The sequence below is a fragment of the Saccostrea echinata genome, unplaced genomic scaffold, assembly GCF_033153115.1.
Source record: "Saccostrea echinata isolate AGI-Se365-2 ecotype Australia unplaced genomic scaffold, CSIRO_AGI_Sech_v1 ptg000030l, whole genome shotgun sequence".
NCBI classification, from domain to species: Eukaryota; Metazoa; Mollusca; class Bivalvia; order Ostreida; family Ostreidae; genus Saccostrea; species Saccostrea echinata.
Window position 1 is genome coordinate 26,806,068 of NW_026889779.1, and position 15,644 is coordinate 26,821,711.

A 15,644-nucleotide genomic window follows, 5' to 3' on the forward strand; every position below is an offset into this window, starting at 1 on the left:
GCTGACCACATTTACAATTTTGTTTAATGTCATTCAGTTCTGAAGGGGTGTCATTTTCATTCTCACAGTCAGACAATTCATTTCCTGATTGAGAGAGAACAAAATTGCGTATTCGGTCTAATCTATTCGGATCAGAGGGTGTATCGTCCTGATCGCTTGTTGAACGATCTTCCTCAAAATCTGAGTGTGAATTGGCAGCTGATTCCAACCCAAAGTGTGTACTGAAAAGATCATCTAGTTCCTAAAAATTAAAAGACTATTAAATCTTTGAAATCGACGAAATATAATAAATTACTTGATTTATTTAACGAATCTATCCCCTAAATGTACTTCATGTTCATTTATAATTATTAAATGTATTAGTCTTATATAAATGACATAGAATTAAATTTGAAAGATCCACTTTGATTTTAAATAGTAGAATTTTGCAAAAAATGTATGGTTTTCTTATTATTATAATTTTTTTTTTTAATTTCTATTCTTTTAATCTTGATTTGTGTTCAACTATTTAAAACTGGAGAAAAGAATACTGTATAGGGGGAAAATAACTCGCGGTGTTAATATTCGCTATATTCACGGTGTTAATAAATCCGTGAATTCAAGAAACAGTGAATAAGTTTTCAATAACCTCCATGTTTTATTTGGAAATTTGAGAATAGACTACGATAGGTATATATACATGTATTACATGGTCATTTCAGTAATTACGAGTCGCACTTGTCATTCAATTATTTTAATTATCACGCGTTACTCTAATTTAGATCAGCAGATAATAAACCCGTATTTGTTAAAAAGCTGTTTTAATAGCCCACGATGCATCAATCAAAACACGTGGGTCATGGGTTTTGATTACCCGTGCATAACTATGTGACCACGTGTATTTGTTACCTGCATTATCATGCGTATTAGTTTTTATCGACATTTTGTTTTTAAAAAATCATTCAAATAACTATTGAACTTGCTGAAGATGTGGAAGGATATTATTTCTTCGACCTACATTAACACACTTCTTACCGTCCAGTGGTTTTTTGCCGCGATGTATTATCCCTTCGGAAAGAAGATCTTGGGGTGTACATGCACTCATCGTAATAGTATATAAGAAAGTCATTCGACGTTTATAGTCAAGGACTTTTATTAACTGCACTTGTTTTAATTTATCGTCAATTAATTATTAAATCTAAGTATTTTATATAAACCTACCCTGTTGTTTTTAAAGTGAATAATGTCGTTCTGGATAAAACGGATATAGACAAGGGAGGTAACTTTTATTATATACCGATTCCGCGAATTCAACAAACCGCGATCGTGTCAGGGGAGAGAAAACCGTGAAAATTACAACCCGTGAAATTATTCCCCTGTACAGTATGATTTACTTTTTAATTCGTATATACTCTCTTTCTCTAATTTTATTTATTTATCTTCATTATTATTTTTATTTATTTGATTTTTTTGTAGACTTTATCTAGTCTGTCCGTCAATATTCTGAGAGTTATGACGACTCTGATGCTAAGCACCACGTAAACAGAGGGAAATTTAAAATATCTATTGGACGTTTTTATTCATTAATGTACATGTAACTATTTAAAGAAAGTACAAGGATTAATTTAAAGCAATTTGTAAACGTAAAATTGAAAATACTGTACAAAACGTAATTGTGTGTTAAAATCTTAATATATAACATCTAATCTGAAAGTTGTAGTTCTGTAAGAAATCCAAACACTCGTCCGACTAGTTACCATATATGTGAACATTTATTGTGCCGGTGACTTGTTTTTCTTCTTTTTATAATAACGTGGATATGGACTAAAAGTTATTTATAAGTAAATTCCTTGTAGTGATTTTAAACATCACTTGTAAAACTGCATTGTTCGGTAATAAACTTATAAAACAATACACACGCGCACATTGCAGTGTGCGCGTGTGTATTGTTTTCTCAGTTTATTACCGAACAATGCAGTTTTACAAGTGATGTGAGAAATTACTTCAACGCATCATAGCTGCATTATTCTGACAGGGGCGTAGCTTGACTTTAAATACATTCTATAGAGTCAAACCATAGGGTCCGGGGTTATGGGCCGCTTCAAGCCCCCAGTAGGTCCAAAAGTTAAACAGAGCCTTGGTAGGGGTTTATTGGACTGACCCCCCCCCCCCCCGGGCAGAAAATGGATTTAGGGGTTTTAAAATGCAAATATCATACTTGTCCTGCACAGGATTTTCGTCAACTTTACCAATTTCATAGCGTGGATATGATACTATACATTATATATGAAAGTATTTAAAAGCTCACCGACCTCGGATTTCTGGTGATGTTATAAGTTAATCAATATGTTTATTAAAACTGTAACGCATTTTCAGATGAATACACATTTTATCAAACTTAGTTTTTATTTCGTCAAAACTATAATTGTCAAACATTCATCGATTTTTAATATTTTCCCATCACTACCTGCCTGGAGTTTTTCGGTAAAGGAGGTAGAGCCCGATCTTGATGATATGAACGTACATTAAAGATTTGCTGATAATATTACAAAATATTTTCTGCAATGTATTGTTGTTTATGGGAGGGGGTGATGACAGTTACCTTATTGCCACAATGGAAGCTACGCCCCTGTCTGACCGAGAAAATAAGACTCACATGCTCATGTTGATTCATTTTTTGCAGTTCATTTCGGATTTAATCTTATATTTATTTCCTTGGTATTAAATTAATATATTGATGTTTCATAAAACTTGTAATACGTGTTATCTATAGCAGCTATACAATATCTTATTCCATGCCGGTCTTTATAGCTGTACGTAGCGTCAGTAGGTTACATAATCGATCTTAATAATTTTTGACTAAATTGTACATACATGTGTAAAATTATCTTAAATAAATACCTGAAATTCAGAATTGACCTCATCCATGATCACATGATGGTGGTGACTACTATGGTCAACTGATAACGTTCAATAGCGTAGGTAATCTATTTCCACTTTGAAATGGAGCGTCTTTGAAAATGCAGACGTCGCGCAATATTCTGACGTTTATGACGTTTTCTGTGCATTATGACGTTATGTCATAAGACCCCTTTTCTCATACACTGGCTCATATATATATATATCCATGTATCAATAAATACATGTAAGAAAAAATAAATGATTAGAGAACATATTTGCAAAAACTTCCTTTAAAAAATACAAATATATACTTGCAATGCCCTATGATACAAAAATGCACAATGTATGCACAGAAGCCATTTCCTTTGTCATTGTTATATTTACATTTTAAAGATGGAATAGATTATGATGGTGCTGATATATAAATATGAAATATTAGAAAACTAATTGCATGCAACTACATGTACTACAAACACACACACACACAACTACTACAAACATGGATACAAACAACTCTACAAAAATAGATACAAACAACAACAGCAAACACAAAAACAAACAAAACAAACAAAAAACTACTACAAAGCAGGCAAAATGTGAGCACAAGCAGTACGCCACACATTATACTTACGTGAAATATATCAGAAGGTCGAGAACTTTAGTATACATTACCTGGCTTCTCAATATAACATTGGGTAACATACTTACAAATAGTGTACTACTCCTCAATGAAGTCAGTAAATATTAAAATCTGCAATTGTACAATATACTTTAAAACATATAATACTAATTTTGGGGTGTCAGATCGGTCAATTTTTGATAATCGGTTACTCGGACGTTTTTCCGATCGAGTACCCGGGTACTCGGTAAAAATGTAAAATTTATTAATACAAGTGTGTTAATTTTCTTGAGCCACGTTAAGCTCGGTCAAACCCCAAAGTTGTTTTTATCACGTTTATAAACGTATATAAATATAGATTCCAACGGAAATGATTTTGTGGTACTAAATTTATCAAATGAACACAAAAGACAAAATTAATACATCAAAAATTACAATTGGTTTACAGTTCTTGTTTAGGATCTATTTGATCAACGCAAAAGGAGGACAATCTGTTACGCAGGTTTGTGATGATTAAACTAGGGAAAGAGAAGGAAGGACGTTGTTGGGATCGCTAGTCTAATATATATATATATATATATATATATATATATTCATATGATGGTCGTTTCCACGGTATACACTAAACCTACTACGCATACTGATTTTCAACATTTTTTTTTCAATCTTTCGTTATTTCTAAATATTTCTTCACTTTTAAAGTTGGTAGCGGAATTTCTATGCATGTCCATTTTTGCTGCCGTATATAAACTAAATAATTTAAAAATGAAGATAATAGACCATACTTAAACGATGTACAATGAAAATAATCATTGAAGTCATTCAAAAATTAAGGACAACAATAGGTGAGAACAGCTGTGTTCCAGGTGATTGGTCACTAATAATTGTATAAACACAGCCACAGGCGATAACGGGTGTTTATAGGTGTAGATGACGACACGTTATTCACCGTATGCATAATTAAGTTATTTTTTTATAAAAATATTAACTTTGAAATAAGAAATATATATACTTTGAAATAAGAAAATATACATCCGAGTAACCGGGTACCATTTTTAGTATTCGATACTCGGACGTTCGATCGAGTACCCGGTTAACCGGGTACTCGTTGACATCCCTACTAATAATAAAATTTAAAAGTAATATCAATTTTGTTGGAAATCAATTAAAATAACGGTTCTGTCCTAAAAATAGTTAAACTACAATTTAGCAGAAATGGTCATAAATTTTCCCAACAATAGTTTTGTTCCTTGTAACTCTTACACTACCATTCTCATTTTTTCTCCCAACCTTATACATACCCTGGTATGTAATCATGGTAATTAAAAGAAACATGTTGGCATTACAGTCACATGAAGCATGTATAAAATACAATGAATGGTTTTGCACTGATAATTACTTTAATGAAATCAATGTCATACCTTTGCTATAACAGTGATTACTTATATGGTCTGGCTCGTCCATGGTGTCAACTCATGTAAGACCAACATGTAATACCAATTTAGTCCATCATTGCATCAGCTGATCGCGCTGATCAAGCCAGTTCGTTTTCTTTCTTAACAGAACGAAGTTACTAGTTTTTGAAATATATTCAATATTTTTTCATCAGGTGTAACTTTGTAGTTACAAGTACATGTATGTTTATTTCTTTTTGGCAACGTTAAAACTATAAATGACAGAATGTAAACACATTGAAAAATCATAAAATGTAAAATAACCTAAAAAATATACTTTGCAACTTTATTCGTAGAGTAATTATTAACTTTCAAATTAACACTTTCAAGCAAAAAAAAATCTTCACCGTATTCGAACCTAAAATGCATGTTAGATGTGACTCGAATTCAGGGCAAACCCATGTAGCTAATGTAGTACATGTAGCTACCCGAGACAATATACCTATTTGATATCTAAATCATTATTTCAAGTCAAGTCACAGTCCTATACACTTTGACTGTCAAAATCATTATTTAAAGCCACAGTCCTATACACTTGGTCTGTCAATTTTGTCCAAGAAACCAAATGTAAAACGTTTAGATTTTGTTATTCATAGGTCGTCTCTCTATTTTTTAAACAACTGGAATAAATTACACTGATAACGCATTTCAAATTCATGAAGAGAAGACTCAGAAACAACAAAATCATTGAAAACGGCCTTGAAATAGTCGATATTTGCATCATTTGATTCATACGGTTATATTCAGATGCATATTTAGTTAAATCAAACATATTCAACCGAACATTTGCCCACTTCTTTTGAAATTTAAAATATATGTATGTAACATTAGGTTCTACAATATGTTATATACAGAAAATCCTGATACAGTAACACGCGCATGCACGTGTTCTGCAATTTGATTGGCTGAAACTATAAATGCCTACATTTTATCCCCATCTAATTCAGTATAAATGGCATTTTGGCTATTAAAACTTTTTTGAATGCAAAGAAGATTTCATTAGTGATTGATTTATACTTTTAAAACTAGCATCAAAAAGTTATTTTTTCCTTGTTTTACAACTCTTTTCATAAGGGGGTTAGAAAATTTTATTCATTGAAATCCGGCTTTAAAACATCACCAAATTTTGAAATATGCACGAAAATGGTGAAATGACCATTACATCTTTCCGTATGTTAAAATTATGTAAAATTCAAAGTATAAGATTGATAATTAGGTCGAGGAATCTACCTTATATGGATATTGTTGTCATTGCGCACAGCGGTGCTTACAGCAAAGAATCGTTCAATCCAGTGAATGAGCCGAAAAGCATGATGGTCTACTACTTGTTTATATTTTACTACAAACACGTGGGTCACGCAAATTTAGGACGCGATTTCAAATGACTGCGGGAAAGTCAACTAAAAATTATTTTTAATGTTTTTGTGAAAAATATGAAGACTAGCTAGGTACTAATTAAGATTTCCCATGCTCACAATAACAAAGTCAATTTTGCGTGTTAAATAATACGTTGAAATAAGAATCCAGTTTTTATAGCATGATATTCGTAAATTTGCCATGCTACTGGTGTTATTCGTTGTTGCTTTATTATTTGTTTACTAGAAATTAAAAGTTAATGCATTTATAAAAAGGAAAAAAAAAGTAAATTTATTGCTGCACGGCATTTATTTTACATGAGTTGCATTATGGGTTACTACATTACATTATACTACATTACATTATACTACATTACATTATATTTTTTATGAAGCGCTAGCGCGCTTCATGAAATATGCCTACGTGACAAGTCTGTGTGATTTATACATCAATAATTCACACTAAACTTAAAAACATTCCCTATATTTACATTTTACATGTTCAAAAATACACTCAGTGTTTGAATTATTCGCTGCCCTATATCGTTACATTTTCATAAATGTCTCTGTAGCTCATTGTGACGTCACTTTAGCGCGAGTTTCTCCGTGCATATTTCTATGCGTGAGTATACACGAAAATGACATTCAAATCAATTTCACAGTAAGCTTAATAGAAAAACATAGCAAATGAAAATATTACACATTAACACTGATTAATTCTCATGTACATTGATCATAGAACGTGTATTGAGTAGCATATATATCGTAGTAAACAATGACAATATGTGAGTACACCTCAGAGTCGATCATTTTGGACCAGGGAATAGTCACGTGAAATTCATATTCACTGATTGTACAGCATGGGAAAAGAAAACAAACGGACTTGTACAGTGGAGTGTAGAAAACCCTAATTTTACCATTGTAAAACATTTGTATGAAAATGTGAGCATGGAATTGGTAGATAATGATGTACATATTGTTTTAACTGTGTAAAATGCTTGGATAAATGCATCATGTCTTTCCGAGAGCGATTTGAAGAACTGGTCTTTTCGAAACGTACATGTAGTATTTTTTGTAGTAACCCATAATGCAACTCATTTAGCCGATTGGTTGGTTTGTCAGTCATTTTGGTGCCTCATTTAGCATGTGAATTTATTCTGACGTCACAGAAAATACTTTCCTCGACCTGATAAAGTACATTTTTTAAAATTTGCCAACCCGTTAGATATTTGTTATAAAATGACGATTTTTAATGTTTTTTGTCTGTGAACATATTTCCCCAACGTGAAACACAAAAAAGATTTGGTATGAATTTGTGAAATAACAATTCATATATTACCTGTAAAAAAGGAAATGATTCAATTTTTGGGAAACGTTTTAAAAATATTTTCCGATTTCCGCGTATTTCTATAGTGAAAAAAACAATTTTTACCAAAATTATAGAGTTAACTCTCTTTGTTTTCCCAAATCCATATAAATATCTATATGTATATGAAAAATCATTCAAATGTGTTAACTTTTGAAAATTGACTTGGAGGTAGGCGGAAGAACAATACTATCGTTTGCAGTTCTTTGAATCAAGGACCTGCATGCACGTGTGCTAAAATCTGATTGGCTATTACTTAATAGACTGTATCTCTCTTACTATTCAATATAATTCTTTGAAATTTTAGACATTGGCATAAGTTATAAGGCACTATAAGGATAAATATGTGAAAAACCTAGAAATACGCGCAAGCACGTTTGCTGAAATCTGATTGCCTAAGGTTGTTACTATCTATAACGCTGTTAATTGTTAACGAATGAAGATGAAATAGAATATATATATATATATATATATATATATACTAGATGAAATCCCGCGCAAGCGCAGGGAATTGAATTTATACCACTATCGACAGAAAATATATTGTAGTTAATTTCTACTGACAGCCTACAGGGTTATAGCAGGAAGAAATACTTTGTTCAAAATCCCGCATGTGCCCCCCCCCCCTTTCGTAAAAACTTGAAAAAATAACAATTTCATTAATTGATGTTTATTGTGAAACCTGTTATACTATGTTCATGATGTTATGGATATTGTATTTCAGATGCTCTTATATCATTTCCGTCAAGGATAAAAGCAGCGAATATTCACATTTTACTGATAAACTGATTGGGGGGGGGGGGGGGGTAAAAATTCACAGGTACTTGGGTCTTGGTTTATGTATATGTATGTACCTTATTGATATGTAAAAAATGTACTTTACTTTTTTCTTTTTACATATCAATAAGGTACATACATATATATAATCCAAGACGCAGGTACCTGTGTAAAAATTAGCTTTTAACGCCCTATGAATAGGCCGAGTATTTGATACAAAAGACTGTATTCAGAAAAAAAAAACTGAAATGTATTGATTAAAGCACAAAATTTTACAGCTTTAATTGTATTTGAACAATGTCTTATTCATTAATTTTCTCTTTTCATGTAAGCAAGTTTATTACGAAGTAGAAATTGTACTTCAGGTTCGTCTCCACGAAGCTCTCGGTGAGGCATTTTACCGATAAATTTATTAGGAAAACCTACTACATATATGTAACAGTCTTTCGATATATAAATATATTCACAACTTATAGTGTTATCAACGATTTACCATTATTTCAATGACCATTCACACATAAGCTTTTTTTATGTTCGTCTCGTTTTTCTTTTTAACATCGGGCTCGATGCTATATGATGTTCTAGAAGCTTCCGTCAATATTAAGATCGGTGAATGACAAAAATAATTTGCACATTTCCCTTTTTAATCGGTTATCACAACTTATTTCTTTTATGTCTTTTAAATCAAGTTTTGATTGAATAATTCAGTGATGACGTTTTATGAAATAAATAAACGATTGCTTGTTGTCAGTTTAATTGAAAATTGCCAGAAACTTAGATCCGCCAACCGGAAACGCCACCATACTCACGTTTTTGCTATTTCATGGCTCTTTATAGAAAATAAAAGTAGACTTTTAATTTAATGTACGATACTTACAATGCGAGTGAAATCTAAATATAGTTTACGGACATCATATTGTATCTAGTGTATTCTTAAAGGAGTAAGTAAAAACTCTGGTGCATCCGTTTCGGAGTTTATTTGCAAAATTTATTAATTTATAAGTATAGATATATATATATATATATATATATATATATATATATATATATATATATATATACGAGAGTTGTCCAAAAAGTTCGTGGACAATGGCGTTTTTGTCAAAATGAATGGTTCAACATACATGTATGCTTATTGTATACCAAAATATTAGTTATGAAAATCCAAGTCAGAATAGTTTGGTTTTTATTGTTTGAACTTAATATTTTTGTAAAAATCTCGGTCATTAAAGGTCGCCAATAGTTCGCACGGACCAGGGTTAAAATGCCATGAACTTTTAAATAAAGTGATCTGATTGAAATGATTATTTTCTTTTTAAAACGAGTCAAAGCTGAATAAAAATTAATTTGATATATCGCAAATAAAGCGGTTATCGCCATTTTCTGATACCTTTAGTATCGCTTACTAAATAGACAATGAAAATATTAAGTGAAAACCGCAAGAAGTATATTTCAAAAATTGACAGAAAAAGCGGCGTCGGCCATCCGAACGGGACAGCGTCCAATCATACAATTATGGTTAATATGGTTGAAACGTCGTCAAAAACAAAATATTTATTCAAACAACTTAAATTTATTGGAAAATATTTAGTCTAGTGATTTGTAATTGGTGTATACGATTTTTCAACGGTGTGTAAAATTTCGGAGACACTACAAGAAGTGGAAAACCACTGTTATTTGATGAAAATAGGATATATTCCTATTCATGACGTTGCTATAAATATAGCGCCGTCGGGCTGGGCTGTGCATCCTGTGTTTACGAAGTGTTAATATTGATGACGCTCGTAAATTATTGTGTATTGTTTTGAATTTTAAAATTTAAATTAATTATAATCTATACATAAATATTATTGCAAACATTTGGCATTGTGGCATAATAAAGAAAAATAGCGTGCGTCTATGAACATGCGATAAAAATCTAAAATTCATATTTCTGACGTTATCATGAAATAAGCGTTACGTCAGACTGGCCCGTGCGACTTGCATATACAAAGTATTTACACCTATAATGTTCAGTAAATAGTGTGCATTGTTTGAATTTTTTGTACATTTACTCAATCATAGTCTATATTAAGATATTATCCACTGTGTAGAAACGGACTAGGGTAAAGTGCGTTACCCTAGTCCAAGATGGCGACAGGCAAATACGCTTCGATTATTTTGCACTCAGTTTACACATTATACAGGCTAACATTGTGTAATGGATGGTTTTAGTTTAATTATTTTAAATAGAAATACGTAGCTATTGCAAAAAATTTGCATGATCTGTGCTGGTTATTGCCAAATTAAGGGTAGAAAATTTGATCAAGATTAGGGTAACGCAAATTTACGACTAGGGTAAAGATTTCTGACCTATTTGAATGATTAGGGTAAAGCATGTGTAAAATGTCATTTTGCCTGTTTCAGGGTTTAAAAAATGCTAGTTCCGCAGACTCAAAACGCACTCTGTCAGTAAATTCATAATTTATTGCACCAAAAACTTTGTAACTGAAAATTCTCAGTGCGCTGACAATTTCTGGGAGAGCACAGTGATCTGATTTTGTTCAAATCAGTTTAGGTTTCTGTTTATATAACATATTAAATGCGTGTCTACGAGAAAACCATGCAAAATCCAAATTTTATTATGAAAGGCATTGTGATCATTTTGACTGATTTTATTGTTTCTGATTAGCATCATGTGTCCTCTAATAAATCCCAGTATCAAAACTGTCAGGTACCTTTGGGGATCCCTATTATAGCCCTATATTCTATTTTTAGCACATTTTATGAAAATATTTTGAAAAACACCCATAGATTAAGAGAAAAAAATTGCAGGAAAAAATGCACTTTTATTCAAATGTTACATATTAAATAAATTTAAAGGAAGTGCTCTAACTAGAAATATTTTATTTAATTCCTTCTATCAACACTGATTCTGTAAAAGTGGGGTCTAAAATTAGATTAAATCAATGTGTTTAAAATACCAATATCTTTAGAATGCTGTAAAAACCCAAGAAACGCTTAAAACATTATAAATATCAGTTTAATTGCAAAAATCCTTCAAAATCAATATATAGTTAAAAGGAATTTGGTTGCAAATGGCATTATGCTAATTTAAAAATAGATTGAAGTTGGCTGAAACTATTAGAAAAATTATCTCCCTTAGTGGAACTCTCCTTATTTAAAGGAATTAAAAGTGTGATGTCTTAATGGCAGACGAAAAGATGAAGTGTTGATTTGAGGACAATATTATGATAAAAGATCTCTAGCTTTGTTGAAAGATTGTAAAATAGATTCAGCTGAATATACAAGGTATTTTAAATGTAGCACAGAAGACATTTCTGTCCCTGAAACGCTTCTTATCGTTAACCATCTTGAACCATGCAGCTGTTATGGGACTTGGACAGTCTAATTTCTGTAAACATACCTACATGTACATGTATGTGTCAAACACAGAAATATACTTGGTCTACACTGGAAAAGGAAAAAAAGAACATGTTGTCACCCATACCTGATAGGGGAGACGCTATTATGCAAACCCGTTAACCGAGAGGGTCAAGCTGAATGAGGTTTTGCCTGTTGGAACTGGTAAGAACATTATGCAGTTTAAAAACTTAAGGAATTTTGCTAAACCATTGAAATTAACTTAATTTCTGACCTTAAAGTTTTCAGAGAGACACTGTACATGATATTTGGGTTGTCAATAAGAAATGAAACAGATTTTTAAAAAAAAAAAAAGCATGTTGGGGGTTCCTCCCCTTAGTGAGGGTTGAGAGAGCAATACCAGAGTAATTGGGGAATTATGTCATTATAGGTGAAGAAATTCCCCAGTCCCACAGGTCTTAAGGACAACCCTATACATGTAAATATAATATCACAAAGTGATATCATAATTGGAAATATTTACTGACTTTGTCTTTATAGTTTGTGAAAACCTATTGATATCAAGTTTATACAACTTACATGTCCAATCTATAATGATTTATATCTATCAACTAATTTGATTCCTAATTGTTACAGGTATATGGAAAAGATGTATAGAAACACACATTAAAAAATCAGTATGGAAGTAAAGCTGAAGGAAGAGCTTAAAGGTACATATACATATACTGTGTGTTTATAATTATATGTAAAAGTTTTATCAAATTATTTCTAAAATTTACTCAGTAGCTTATACATCAAGTTTCACTTATGAAGCAAAATTACCTGCTTTTATTATGTTATAGCTGAAATACATGTAAAAAGTGAAAACTCTTGAGCAGCAGTCCACTTGTTAATTCTTGTTCTCATTCGAGTATATTTAGTACTCAGATATATTAAGGATTCTACAGTAAATGTTGATGAATGGATTTTACACTCAATAGTTTCATAATATTGATAGATTTCACATGTAAATGATCCAATCCTGTTTGGAAATAAAATTTCAATTGCATATTATTTTGAATTAGTTCTAAAAATAAAATCTCAAGTGTGATTTCTGTTTCATTTTATGTGTACATAACTGGTTATAAGTATTCATGTAACTATGAGGATTATTAAGTATTGTATAGTTAATATTAAAATTAATGTTTATTCTTTAGCAGAAATGTGTTCCTATTGACAAGGCAACAATTGAATCAAACCAAACAGGTGATCACTTACTGTAATATAATATAATATTTTTAAGGTACTACATAATGATAAAGATAATGTCAATGTTTAATATCTCAAAAAATAAAATTAACAAATATGTTTCATTTCCACACTGAAAAATATAACTAAGTGGACATTGTTATCATCAGTTCAATGACATGAACCAGAGTTTGTACATGTGGTTAACATTTTATAATGTATACATACAAGTTACTATAATCATGATAATATACATGTAACTGCTCATTCACATTATTGATAAACAAAGTCACAAAGAACAATTTACGTCAAGATAGGTGCAAATGGTGAAGATGCCTGAATATGTGACTGATAAACTGAAAAGTCCAGTCCATATAGTTCAAGTTTTGAGCTTTAAAATTATTTAATTATGATTCATTCAAATTGTTTCAGCATTAGCATTTTTAGCATTAACTGTAATGTATAAGGGTATATATACTTCATGGCTTTTTTCAATTATTTTACAGAGCAAAGAGTGGAGGAAAATGGAGGAAGTCATGGACATAACAGAAAACATATGACCTAATACCTGCAGGTAACAGCCGCCAACCCCCCAACCCCCCAATAAATGTTTATTGGTCTGTCCATTGGTCATTCTCTCTATACATGTATGTACTATAACACTTTAATTTGGGAACAATATCTCTTAAAGCCTTTGAGCTTTTGCAATATCATTTCATATCACAACTCCTTACAGCCGAAGACCCCTATTGATTTGAGGTCAAAAGGTCAAGGTTGGAAATTCCTACAATACAAAAAAAATTCAAATAATAACTTTAGTTTCCCTTGAGCTTTTTCTGTTAAATTTTATATCATAATTCCCAATGACTTAAAGAAATCCCCTTTGATTTCATAGTTAAAAGGTTTAGTTGAAAAATTCATATCTTGCAATAAATAATGTCCTGGTGATAACTTTGGTTCTCTTTGAGGTCTTGAATTTATTTCTTTAATAAAAAAAGACACCAATTGACTTTAAGGCCAAAAGCTGAAAGGTTAAGGTTGACCTTTTTCTTTTTCCATCTGCATGTTTTTTTTTTTGTCCAGTTCTTCCATCCTCATTTTTTTCCATAAGTGGGGGCCACAATTCTCTGAATTAGCTTGTTTTATATTTGGATCATTTGCAGGTTTGCATTAAACTCAATTAGCCATTTAAGGCATTTGGATATCTTACAAAATAGGAAATAAAGGTGATTCAGGCTAGCATTGCCAAGGTCCCTTTGTTGTAAAATTGAAATTATTCCCTAATTCCCAATGTCATTTAGAACATCAAAATACATGCTCTTTTGCTTTTGGGTATAAATGAAAATTTACTGTACTAAAATGTCTTCTTTGATTATCATAATTATTGCAATATCAATTATGAACTTTAATTCAAACATCAATTTGTCATTGCTTTTACAGATTTTGAATTCATATCATCAGTGCATCTAAATTGGTCAAAAGATGAAAGATCTCAGCATAAATTGTTCAATCATGCAAAGCATATCCTGTCAAATGGAGATTACCCTCCCTTAAAGTGTCAAGTATCTCAGAAATTGGACTATTTGCAATACTGTTCAGGAATATTTTACATATGTCAGTACATTTAGCAATAGGGCCTGTTGCACCATGCCAAGGTACAGAAGTGATGCTTCAAGCTGTCGACGGCATTCCAAAGGAAAAGGATGAAACTTTAGTTTAGCTCACCTGAGCCGAAGGCTCAAGTGAGCTTTTTATGATCGAAATATGTCCATTGTCTGTCGTCATGGTTGTAAACTTTTCACATTTTCATCTTCTTCTCAAGAACCACTGTGCTAATTTCAACCAAACTTGCCACAAAGTATCCTTGGGTAAAGGGAATTCAAGTTTGTTCAAATGAAGGGCCACACCTTCTTCCAAGGGGAGATAATCATGAATTTGTGAAAAATTGATGGCATCACCTAAAAACTTGTCAAGAACCACTGTGCTTGAAAATATGAAACTTATATGGAAGCATCCTCAGGTAGTGTAGATCCAAGTTTGTTTAAATCATGACTTCCGGGGGTAGGGTGGGGCCACAATGGGTGATCAAAGTTTTACTTAGGAATACATAGGAAAAAGCCTTTAAAAATCTTCTTCTCGGAAACAGCAAAGCCATGATTGATCATATTTAAAAGGAAGCATCCTCAAGTAGTGTAGGTTCAAATTTGTTCCAATCATGACCCCCGGGAGTAGGGTGGGGCCAGAATGGTCGATCAAAGTTTTGCATATAATACATGTACGTAGGAAAAATTTGTAAAAATCTTCTTCTCAAGAACAGCAAAGCCATGATTGGTCATTTTTATATGGGTGCATCCTCAGGTAGTGAAGATTCAAGTTTGTTCCAGTCATGACCCCCCCTCCCCCCAGGGGTAGGGTGGGGCCACAATGGGCGATCAAAGTTTTACATAGGAATACATAGGAAAAAGCCTTTTAAAATCTTCTTCTCAAGAACAGCAAAGCCATAATTAGTCATATTTAAATGGAAGCACCCTCAGGTAATGTAGACTCAAATTTTGTTCAAATCATGACCCCCCCCCCCCCCCCGAGAATAGGAGGGCCATAAC

General features: G+C 32.0%; 1 long non-coding RNA gene across 1 annotated transcript; it reads left to right on the plus strand.

Annotated features, from left to right (window-relative positions):
* Positions 1–12,485: 12,485 nt before the first annotated feature.
* On the plus strand, positions 12,486–15,106 carry LOC133196638 (uncharacterized). Its single transcript, XR_009722389.1, has 4 exons — positions 12,486–12,524; positions 13,011–13,059; positions 13,548–13,615; positions 14,482–15,106. It is a non-coding gene; the product is annotated as an uncharacterized LOC133196638 (long non-coding RNA).
* The last annotated feature ends 538 nt before the right edge of the window (positions 15,107–15,644 follow it).